The sequence below is a fragment of the Sphaeramia orbicularis genome, chromosome 21, assembly GCF_902148855.1.
Source record: "Sphaeramia orbicularis chromosome 21, fSphaOr1.1, whole genome shotgun sequence".
Lineage (NCBI taxonomy): Eukaryota > Metazoa > Chordata > Actinopteri > Kurtiformes > Apogonidae > Sphaeramia > Sphaeramia orbicularis.
Window position 1 is genome coordinate 47,680,178 of NC_043977.1, and position 11,891 is coordinate 47,692,068.

Consider the following 11,891-nt stretch of genomic DNA (forward strand, 5'->3'; position numbering starts at 1 on the left):
TCCCAGACTCCAGGTTCTTTGCTCCAGGCTCATGGTACTTGGCTCAAGGCTCCAGACTTCGGCTCTTTGTTCCAGGCTCCAGTTTCGGGGACAGTTCCAGGTTCCGGGCTCCATGCTCCGGGGTCAGGGCACCAGACTCAAGACTTCAGTTTCCAGGCTCCAGGCTCCAGTCTCCAGGCTCCAGGCTCCAGGCTCCAGGCTCCGGCCTTCGGGCTTCGGGCTTCTGGCTTCTGGCTGCTGGCTGCGGGCTGCATGCTCAAGGCTCCGGGCTGCCGGCTCCAGGCTCCAGGCTCAAGACTAAAGGGTCCTGGCTCCAGGCTCCAGGCTCCGGACATGGAGTCAGTTCCAAGTTCCAGTCTCCCGGTTTCAGGCGCTAAGCTTCTGGCTCGGGGTAAGTTCCATGCATGGGTTCCACACCCAGGAATCCAGGATTTAGGCTCCATTTTTCAGGCTAAGTTCCAGGCTACAGACTCTATGCTCCAGACTCGTGACTACGCGTTCCATGCTCCGGGCTCAAGACTCCAGGCTCAAGGCTCAGGGTCACTTTGTGGCTCCAGTCACCAGGCTCTAGACTCCAGGCTCAAGGCTCCAGTCTTTAAGCTCTGGGCTCCAGGTTTAAGGCTCCAGGGTAAGGGTCAGTTCCAGGCTCTGGGCTTCATGCTTTAGGCTCCGGGCTATAGGCTCCGGGCTCAGTGTCAGTTCCAAGCTCTGGGCTCCGCCCTCAAGGCTCCAGGTTCCAGGCTCCAGGGTCTTGGAATGGGGTCATGGGGTCTCCAGGTTTTTGGCTCCAGTTTTCGGGCTCGGGGTCAGTTCCAGGCTACAGGCAACATACTTAAGGTTCGTTACTACGTGTTCCAGGCTCAAGGCTCCCAGTACCAGGCTCAAGGCTGAAGGCTCCAAGCTCAAGGCTCTGGGTCAGTTCAAGGCTCAAGTCACCGGGCTCAAGGCTTTAAGCTCCATGCTCCAGGCACGGGGTCAGTACCATGCTCCGGGCTCCATGCTTCCGGAGTCAGGGCTCCAGACTCAAGACTCCAGGCTCCAGGCTCCAGGCTTTAGGCTCTAGGCTCCGGGCTCTAGGCTCCGGGTTCCGGGCTTCAGGCTCCACACTCCAGGCTCCACATTCCTTGCTCCAGGCTCAGGGTCAGTTCCAAGCTTCGGGCTCAAAGCTCCAGGCTCCGGACTCCGGGCTCCATTCTCGAGCTCAGTTCCCGTCTCGAGGTTCCTGGCTCCAGGCTCCGGGCTCCAGGCTTTTGGCTCAGGGTCTTCTGCCAGGCTCCAGGCTCCAGGTTTCAGGCTTCAGGCTCCAGGCTCCAAGCTCCAGACTTCGCGCTCCAGGCTATGGGCTCGTGATCAGTTCCAGGCTCCGGCCTCAAGGCCCCAGGCGCCAGGATTAAGGTTCGGGGTAAGTTCCAGTCTCCAGGCTCAAGGCTCCAGGCTCCAGGCTCCAGGTTCCAGGCTCATTATCACATCAAGGCTCTAGGCTCTAGGGTCCAGGTTCGGCGTCAGTCCCAGGCTCTGGCTATGGGCTCGTGATCAGTTCCAGGCTCCGGCCTCAAGGCCCCAGGCGCCAGGATTAAGGTTCGGGGTAAGTTCCAGTCTCCAGGCTACAGGTTCCAGGTTCCAGGTTCCAGGCTCCAGGCTCAACTATATGCTCCAGGCTCTTCACTCGGGGTCAGTACAAGGCTTTGGGCTCCCGGCTCTAGGCTCACGGCTCCATGCTCACGGCTCCATTCTCCGGGCCCCAGGCTCCGAGCTCAAGGTTCTGTGCTCGGGGTCAGTTCCAGGCTCCGCGCTCCACGCTCCATGTTCAGGGTCTCCGGGCTTGGGGTCATTTCTTGGCTCCGGGCTCCAGGGTCCGGACTTAAAGTCAGTTCCAGGCTCTATGCTCCAGGCTCAAAGCTCACGGCTCCATGCTACGGAATCCAGGCTCCAGGGTAAGTTCCAGGGTTCGGGTTCCAGGCTCAGGGATCAAGGCTCAATGTTCATGGTCAGTTCAAGGCTCCGGGTTCTTTTCTCCGGGCTCGGGGTCACTTCGAGTATCTGGGTTCCGGGCTCCAGTCTTTAAGGTCTGGGCTCTAGATTCCGCGCACTAGGCTCAAGGCTCCAGGCTCCAGGCTCACGGCTACATGCTCCAGGCTCAAGGCGCCAGGCTCCAGGGTCTTGGTCAGTTGCAGGCTCTGTGCTCCAGGATACCGGCTAAAGACTCTAGGCTCGGGAACAGTTCCAGGCTCCAGGCTAAAGGATCCAGGCTCCGTGCTTCAGGCTCCTGGTTCCAGGCACAGGGCTCCGGGCTTGGTGTCAGTTCCATGCTCCGGGCTCCAGGCTCAAGCCTCTAGGCTCTGGGTCAGTTTCAGGCACCGTGCATCAGGCTCCAGGCTCCAAGCTCCAGGCTCCAGGCTCCGTGCCCCAAACACCAGGTCAAGGCTCAAGGTTCCTTGCTCAGGGTAATTTCCAGGCTGTGGGCTCGGGGTTCCAGGCTCCAGGTTCCAGGATCTAGGCCCCAGGCTCAGTGTCAGTTCCAGGCTTTGGGCTCCAGGCTCCAGGCTCCAGGCTCCAAGCTCCAGGCTCCATGCTCCACGCCCCGGCTTTGGGTCAGTTAAGGGCTCCAGGCTCCAGGCTGCAGGTTACAAACTCCAGGCTCCATGCTCCATGCTGCGGGCTTGGGGTCAGTTAAGGCTCCAGGCTCCAGGATCCAGATTCCAGGATCCAGGCTCTGCGCTCCATTACACGGTTTAGAGAATCCGGGCAAGGGTTAAGTTCCAGGCTCCGGGCTAAGGGGTCAGGGCTCAAGCCTTCTGTCTCCAGGCTTATAAATCCGGGCTCCCTGCTCAAGGCTCATGGCTCTGCGGTCAAGGCTCCGGGCTTTGGGCTTTTGGGATGTTCCATTTTCCGGGTACCAGTCTTCAGGCTCCAGGCTCCAGGCTTCAGGCTCTGGGTTAGTTCCAGGCTCTGGGCTCAAGGCTATGGGCACCGGGCTCCAGGCTCCATGCTTCATGCTCTGGGCTCCAGGCTATAGGCTTAAGTGTTGGGGTCAGTTCCAGGCTCAGGGCTCCATGCTTCAGGCTCTGGGCTCAAGGCTCCGGGCTCAGTGTCAGTTCCAGGCTCCTAACTCCCCCCTCAAGGCTCCAGGCTCTGGGCTCCAGGCTCTTGGCATGGGGTCAGTTCCAAGATCTGGTCTCCAGGTTTTAGGCTCCACTTTTCGGGCTCGAGGTCAGTTCCAGGCTACAAGCTCCATAGTCCAGGTTCGTTGCTACGCGTTCCAGGCTCAAGGCTCCAGGCTGAAGTCTCCAAGCTCAAGGCTCCAGGCTCAGGGCAAGTTCCATGCTCCAGGGAATAGGCTCCAAGCTCAAGGCTCGGGGTCAATTCCAGGCTCAAGTCACCGGGCTCTAGGCTCCAGGATCCAGGCTAGAGGCGCTATGCTTCAAGCTCTTGGCTCCAGGCTTCAGGCTCGGGGTCAGTTCCAGGCTCCGGGCTCCGGGCTCCATGCTCCGAGGTCAGGGCTCAAGACTCCAGACTCCAGGATTCCTTCTCCAGGCTCCAGGCTCAAGGCTCCTCTCTCCAGGATCCATGCTTCAAGCTCTGGGATCCAGGCTAAAGGCTCCATGCCAATGGTCAGTTCAAGGCTCCATGCTTCAGGCTCCGGGCTCAGTGTCAATTCCAGGCTCCGGGCTCCCGCTCAAGGCTCCAGGCTCCGGGCTCATGGCTCTGGGCATGGGGTCAGTTCCAAGGTCCAGTCTCCAGCTTTTAGGCTCCACATTTCAGGCTCGGGGTTAGTTCCAGGCTAATGGTTCAATTTTCCAGGCTCGTTGCTACGCGTACCAGGCTCCAGGCTCAAGGCTCAAGGCTCCAGGCTCGGGGTAAGTTCCTTGCTCCGGGCTCAAGCCTCCAAGCTCAAGGCTTGGGGTCAGTTCCACGCTCTAGGTTCCAGGCTCCATGCTCAAGTCTACATGGTTCAAGCTCTTGGCTCCGGGCTCGGGGTCAGTTCCAGGCTCAAGGCTCAAGGCTCCGCTTCCAGGCTTCGCTCTCCAGGCTCCGGGCTGCGGGCTCCAGGCTCCGTGTTGCGGGCTTAAGGCTCCAAGCTCAAGGCTCCAGGCTCCAGGCTCCAGGCTCCACGCTCCAGGCTCCGGGCAAGGGGATAGGTTCCAAGTTCAGGTCTCCCGGCTTCAGGCTCCAGGCTTCTGGATCGGGGTAAGTTCAATGCTTGGAGTTTCACGCCCAGGGCTCCAGGCTCCCGGAACGAGGTTTTTCCCAGGCTCCGGGCTCCTGGCTGTGAGCTTGGGGTCTTCTTCCAGGCTCTAGGCTCCATACTCATGGCTCCAGGCTCCAAGCTCCAGGCTCAAGGCTCCAGGCTCTGGGCTAAAAGCTCCAGGCTCCTTGCTCGGGATCAGTTTAAGGCTCCGGTCACCAAGACCCAGGTTTTGAGTTCAGGGTGTTTTCAATGCTCGGGCCTGTGGGCTCCAGACTCCAGGCTCCGGGCATTGGGTCAGGTCCAAGTTCCAGTCTCCAGGCTTAAGGCTCCAGGCTTCGGGCTTGGGCTAAGTTCCATGCTCGGGGTTCCACGCCCTGGGCTCCAGGCTCTGGGACCGGGTCATTTCCACGCTTCGGGCTCAAGAATCCAGGCTCCGAACTCGGAGTAAGTTCTAGGCTCCTGGCTCATTGCTCAAGGCTCACATCTCCATGCTCACGGCTCAATGTTTCGAACTCAAGGCTACAGGTTTTGGGTAAGTTCCAGGGTTCCAGGGCTCTGGGCTCAAGGCTCTGGGATCAGGGTCAGTTTTTTTCTCCGGGCTCCAGTTTGCAGGCTCCAGGCTCAAGGCTCACAGCTGACGGCTCAAAGCTCCAGGCTCAAGGCTCCTGGCTCCAGGGTCTTGGTCAGTTGCAGACTCCGTGTTCCACGCTATCGGCTCAAGACTCTAGGCTCAGGATCAGTTCCAGGCTCCGGGGCACAGAATACAGGCTCCACACTCCTGGCTCCTGGTTCCAGGCACAGGGCTTCCGGGCTTGGTGTCTGTTCCATGCTCCGGGCTCCAAGCTCCAGCCTCTAGGCTCGGGGTCAGTTTCAGGCAATGCGCATCGGGCTCTAAACTCCAGGCTCCATGACCCAAACTTAAGGTCAAGGCTCCAGGTTACTTGCTGGGGGTCATTTCCAGGCTCCAGGCTAAAGGCTCCAGGCTCCAGGCTCCAGGCTCCTTCCTAATGGATCAAGGCTTTTGGCTCGGAGTATGTTCGTGGCTCCGGGCTCAAAGTTTTAGGCTCCTTATTTCGGGCTCAGTTCATGGCTACCGGCTCAAGGCTCCAGGCTCGTGACTGCGCATTCCAGGCTAAAGGCACCTGGCTCCAGGCTCCAGGCTCCAGGCTCCAGGCTCAGTGTCAGTTCCAGGCTTTGGGCTCCAGGTTCCAGGCTCAAGTCTCCAAGCTCCGGGCTTTGGATCAGTTAAGGGCTCCAGGCTCCAAAGTCCAGGCTCCGTCAGTTGGCTTGGGGTCAGGCTTGGGGTCAGTTAAGGGATCCAGGCTCCAGGCTCAAGGATCCAGGCTCCAGGCTCCAGGATCCAGGCTCTGCACTCCATTTCCCGGTTTCAAGAATCCGGGCTAGGGTTAAGTTCCATTCTCCGGGCTCAGGGCTCAATCCTCCTGTCTCCAGGCTTCAGATTCCGGGCTCCCGGCTCAAGGCTCATGGCTCCGCGGTCAAGGCTCCGTGCTCCAGGCTTTGGGCTTTGGGGCAGTTCCATTGTCTGGGTACCAGGCTGAAGGCTCTAAACTTCAGGCTCTGGGTCAGTTCCAGGCTCTGGGCTCAAGGCTCCAGGCTCCAGGCTCCAGGCTCCAGGTTTTGTACACCAGGCTCCAGGTCCCAGACACCGAGCTCAAGGATCCGGGATCGGAATCAGTTCGAGGCTCTGGGCTCAAGGCTCTTGGATCAGGGTCAGTTTGTTGCTCCCTCTTCCAGTTTGCAGGCTCCAGGCTCAAGGCTCTAGGCACTGGGATCCAGGCTTTTCACTCCATTCTCTGGTTTCAAGAATCTGGGCTAGGGTTTTGTTCCAGGCTCCGGGCTCAGGGCTCAAGCCTCCAGTCTCAAGGCTTATGATTCCGGGCTCCCGTCTCAAGGCTCATGACTCCGCGGTCAAGGCTCCGGGCTCCAGGCTTTGGGCTTTGGGGCAGTTCCATTCTCCGGGTACCAGGCTTCAGGCACCAGGCTTCAGGCTCTGGGTCAGTTCCAGGCTCTGGGCTCCGGGCTCCAGGCTCCAAGCTCCAGGTTCCATGCACCAGGCTCCAGGATCCAGACACCACGCTACAGGATCCAGGATCGGGATCAGTTCGAGGCTCTAGGCTCAAGGCTCTGGGATAAGGGTCAGTTTTTTGCTCCGGGCTCCAGGCTCAAGGCTCCAGGCCCCAGTCTCCGCATTCCTTCCTCCAGGATCCAGGCTTTGGGCTTGGAGTATGTTCGTGGCTCTGGGCTCAAGGTTTTTGGCTCCATATTTTGGGCACAGTTTCAGGCTACGGCTTCTATGCTCCAGGTTCCTGACTACGCGTTCCAGGCTAATGACACCTGGCTCCAGGCTCAAGGCTCAGGGTCAGTTCATGGCTCCAGTCAACAGGCTCTAGACTCAAGGCTCAAGGCTCCATGCTTCATGCTCTGGGCTCCAGGGTCGGGGTCAGTTCCAGGCTCCAGGTTCCATGTTTCAGGCTCTGGGCTCAAGGCTCTGGACTCAGTGTCATTTCCAGGCTCCGTGCTCCCCTCTCAAGGCTCCAGGATTCAGGCTCCAGACTCCAGGCTCCAGGCTCTAGGCTTCTTGCTCGGGGTAAGTTCCAGGCTTAGGGTTTCACGCCCAGGGCTAAAGGCTCCTGGCTTTGGGCTTGGGGTCTTCTTCCAGGCATTTGGCTCCATGCTAATGGCTCCAGGCTCCAAGCTCCAGGCTCAAGTCTCCAGGCTCCAGGTTCAAAGCTCCAGGCTCAAAGCTCCAGGCTCAAAGCTCCAGGCTCTGGGCTCGGGATCAGTTCAAGGCTCCGGGCACAAGGACCCAGGTTTCGGATTAAGGGTGTATTCCATGCCCTGGACTGTGGGCTCCAGACTCCATGCTCCGGTCATTAGATCAGGTCCAAGTTCCAGTGTCCAGGCTTAAGGCTCCAGGCTTGGGGCTCTGGCTAAGTTCCATGCTCGGGGTTCCACGCCCTGGGCTCCAGGCTCTGGGAATGGGGTCATTTCCAGACTCCGGGCTCCAGAATCAAGGCTTCGGACTCGGAGTCAGTTCCAGGCTCCAGGCTCCAGGCTCCAGGCTCCAGGCTCCAGGCTCCAGGCTCCAGGCTCCAGGCTCCTGGCTCCAGTCTCCAGGCTCACAGCTCCATGCTCACGGCTCAATGCTCCGAGCTCCAAGCTCCAGACTCCAGGCTCGGTTCAGTTAAAGTCTCCGGGCTTCTGGGTCCTGACTCAAGGTTCCGTGCTCGGAGTCAGTTCCAGTCTCCGGACTCCAGGCTCCAGGTACAGGGTCATTTCCAGGCTCCTGGCTCAAGACTCAAGGCTCCAGGCTCTTGACTCCGGGTCAGTACAGGGCTTTGGGCTCACAGCTCCAGGGTCAAAGCTCCATGCTCCGGACCCCAGGTCCCGAGCTCAAGGATCTGTGCTTGGGGTCAGTTCCAGGCTCCGCGCTCCACGCTCCATGTTCAGGGCTCCGGGCTCGGGGTCATTTGTTGGATCCGGGCTCCAAGGTCCGGACTTAAGGTCCGTTCCAGGCTCTATGCACCAGGCTCCAAGCTCACGGCTCCATGCTTACGGGATCATGGCTTGAGGTAAGTTCCAGGGTTCGGGTTCCAGGCTCAAGGATCAAGGCTCAATGTTCATGGTCAGTTCAAGGCTCCGGTTTCTTTTCTCCGGGCTCGGGGTCACTTCGAGTATCTGGGTTCCGGGCTCCAGTCTTTAAGGTCTTGGCTCTTGATTCTGTGCACTAGGCTCCAGGCTCCAGGCTCACGGCTCAAGGCTCAAGGCTCATGGCTCCAAGCTCCAGGCTCAAGGCTCCAGGCTCCAGGATCTTGGTCAGTTGCAGACTCTGTGCTCCAGGCTACCGGCTCAAGACTCTAGGCTCAGGATCAGTTCCAGGCTCCGGGCTAAAGGACCCAGGCTCCGCACTCCAGGCTCCTGGTTCCAGGCACAGGGCTCCGGGCTTGTTGTCTGTTCCATGCTCTGGGCTCCAAGCTCAAGCCTCAAGGCTCGGGGTCAGGTTCAGGCACTGCGCATCGGGCTCCAGGCTCATGGTTCCAGGCTCCAGGCTCTAGGCTCCAGGCTCCATGACCCAAACTTAAGGTCAAGGCCCCAGCTTCCTGTCTGAGGGTCATTTTGAGGCTCCAGGCTCCGGGCTTTGGGTCTTCTTCCAGGCTCTTGGCTCCAGGCTCATGGCTAAAGGCTCCAGTCTCAACGCTCCAGGCTCTGGGCTCGCGATCAGTTCCCGACTCAGGTCTTCAGGACCAAGGTTTCGGGTTTGGGGTTTATTCCATGCTCTGGCCTGTGGGCTCCGGGCTTCAGGCTGCGAGCTCAGGGTAAGTTCCATGCCGGGGTTTCAACCCTGGCCTCCAGGTTCTGAGAACGGGGTCATTTCCATGCTCCGGGCTTCAGAATCCAGGTTCCAGGCTGCCCACTTTGGGTCAGTTCTAGGCTCCAGAATCCAGGCTCCAGGCTCCAGGCTCACGGCTCAATGCTCCGAGCTCCAGGCTTGGGATCAGTTCCAGTCTACGGGCTCCAGGGTCCAGGCTCAAGTTTCCGTGCTCGGGGTCAGTTCCAGGCTCCAGGTTCCAGGCTTCAGGCACGGGGTAATTTCCAGGCTCCGGACTGCAGGCTTAAATCTCCATGCTCAAAGCTCTACGCTCATGGCTCCATGCTCCGGGCTCAAGGCTCAGGGTCAGTTCCAGGCTCCGGGCTAATGGCTCAGGGCACAGGGTCAGTTTGAGGATCTGGGCTCCGAGCTCCAGTCCTTAAGCCTGTGTCTATGAGCTTGGCGCTCAGGCTTTACCCTCCAGACTCAAGGCTCCAAGTTATTTGAAAGTGGCAGGCTTCGTTCTTTAGGTTAACGGCTCCAGACTTCGGGCTCGGGTTCAGTTCCAGGCTCCGGGCTCCGGGCTCCGGGCTCCGGGCTCCGGGCTCCGGGCTCCGGGCTCCAGGCTCTTGGCTCCGGGCTCCGGGCTCCGGGCTCCGGGCTCCGGGCTCCAGGCTCCATTCTCGGGTTCAGTTCCAGTCTCGAGGTTCCTTGCTCATGGCTCCGGGCTCCGGGCTCCAGGCTTTGGGCTGAGGGTCTTCTTCAGGGTTCCAGACTCCAGGCTCCAGGCTCAAGGCTCCAGGCTCCAGGCTCCAGGCTCCAGGCTCCAGGCTCCAGGCTAATTATCAGTTCGAGGCTCCAGGCTCTAGGGTCCGGGTTTGGCGTCAGTTCCAGGCTCTGGGCTCTAGGTTCCAGGCTCCAGGCTCCATGCTCATCGATCCATTATCCGGGCTCCAGATTTGGTGTGAGTTCCATGCTCCAGTCTCCAGGCTCCAATCTCCGGTTCAGTTCAAGGCTCCAGGCTCCAGGCTCCAAGTTCGGGACCTCAAGCTCCAGACTCATGGCTCCAGGCTCAAGACTCAAGGCTCAAGGCTCCAGGCTCCATACCTCAAACACCAGGTCAAGGCTCCAGGTTCCTTGCTCAGGGTAATTTCAAGGTCGTGGGCTCTTGGTTCCAGGCTCCAGGCTCCAGGCTCCAGGCTCCAGGCTCTAGGCTCCAGGCTCAGTGTCAGTTCCAGGCTTTGGGCTCCAGGTTCCAGGCTCCTATCTTAAGGCTCCAAGCTCCAGGCTCCATGCGCCATGCTCCGGGCTTTTGGTCAGTTAAGGGTTCCAGGCTCCAGGCTCCAAACTCCGGGCTCCATGCTCCAATGCTTTGGGTAAGTTAATGGCTCAAAGCTCCAGGCTCCAGGCTCCAGGCTCCAGGCTCCAGGCTCCAGTCTCCAGGTACGGGCTCTAGGCTCCAGGAACGGGGTCATTACCAGGCTCCGGACTCCAGGCTCAAATCTCCATGCTCACGGCTCTACGCTCACGGCTCAATGCTCCGAGCTCAAGGCTCCAGGTACGGTGTCAGTTTGAGGATCTTGGCTCCGAGCTCCAGTCCTTGAGCACGTTTCTCTAAGCTCCGCGCTCAGGCTTCGCCCTCCAGACTCAAGGCTCCAGGTTATTTGTAAGTGGAAGGCTCCGGTCTCAAGGTTCACGGCTCCAGACTACGGGCTCGGGTTCAGTTCCAGTCTTGGGGCTACAGGCTCCGGACTCCGGACTCCGGACTCCGATCTACGGCCTCCGGGCCCTGGGCTACGCGTTCCGGCCTCCGGGTTCCGGGCTCAAGCCTCCGGGCTCCATGTTTGGGGTCATTACTAGGCTACGGGCTCCGGGCTCCGGGCTCCGGGCTCCGGGCTCCGGGCGCCGATCTCGTGTTCAGTTCAAGGCTCCGGGATCCTAGCGCTGGGCTAAAGGCTACAAGCTCACCACAATAACTAGAACTCTCGGTTTTCCTTTTTTTCCTGAGTAGAAGATACAAAAAATGTCATTTTTTGAGCGTTTCAGACCATAAGAAGCTGTTTTTGTAACTTTAATAAAATAATGTTTTTGTCTTAAGGAAAATGTTATGAACTGGTAAGTTTTTGACAAAAAAGCAATAAAACACTTATTTCTGATTTGTTTTTTTTCGTTTTTCTTCTTTTCTGAGTAGAAGTGGAAAAAACGTCATTTTTTAGCGTTTCAGACGATAAGAAGCTGTTTTGGTTACTTTGAGACAAGGATGCTTTTTTTCAAGAAGAACTTAATGATTTGATAATACTTATACAAAAATGCAATAAAACCCTTATTTCCTACTTGTTTTTCGTGTTTTCATTCTATTCTCAGTAGAAGAGGCAAAAATGTCATTTTTGAGCGTTTCAGACGATAAGAAGCTGTTTTGGTCACTTTCAGACAAAGATGTTCTTTTTCAAGAAGAACATGATTTGAGACGACTTTTAAGAAAAGGCAGTAAAACAATTATTTCTGACTTGTTTTTTAGGTTTTCATTCTTTTCTGAGTAGAAGAGGCAAAAATGTCATTTTTGAGCGTTTCAGACGATAAGAAGCTGTTTTGGTCACTTTGAGACAAAGATGTTTTTTTCTCATGCAAAACGTCATGAACTAATAAGACTTTTACAAAACAGCCATTAAACACCTATTTCTGTCTTGTATTTAGTGTTTTCATGCTTTTCTGAGTAGAAGAGGAAAAAAATGTCATTTTTGAGCGTTTCAGACGATAAGAAGCTGTTTTGGTCACTTTGAGAAAAGGATGTTTTTTTTCTCCAGCAAAACGTCATGACCTGATAAGACTTTAACAAAACAGCCATAAAACACTTATTTTAGACATGTTTTTAGTGTTTTCATGATTTTCTGAGTAGAAGAGGCAAAAATGTCATTTTTGAGCGTTTCAGACGATAAGAAACTTTTATTGTCACTTTGAGAAAAGGATGTTTTTTTCTCAAGCAAAACGTTATGAACTGATAAGACTTTGATAAAACAGCCATGAAACACCTATTTCTGACTTGTTTTTTGTCTTTTCATGCTTTTCTGAGTAGAAGAGGCAAAAATGTCATTTTTGAGCGTTTCATGCGAAAAGCAGCTTTTTTGGTCACTTTGAGACAAAGATGTTCTTTTTCCAGCAGAACAACATGATTTGAGAAGACTTTTAAGAAACTGCCATAATAAACTTATTTCTTACTTGTTTTTAATGTTTTCATGCTTTTCTGAGTCGAAGAGGAAAATAATGTCATTTTTCAGCGTTTCAGACGAAAAGAAGTTATTTTTGTCACGTTGTGACTTGGATGTTTTTTTTCTCAAGCAAAACTTCATGAACTGATAAGACTTTGACAAAAAA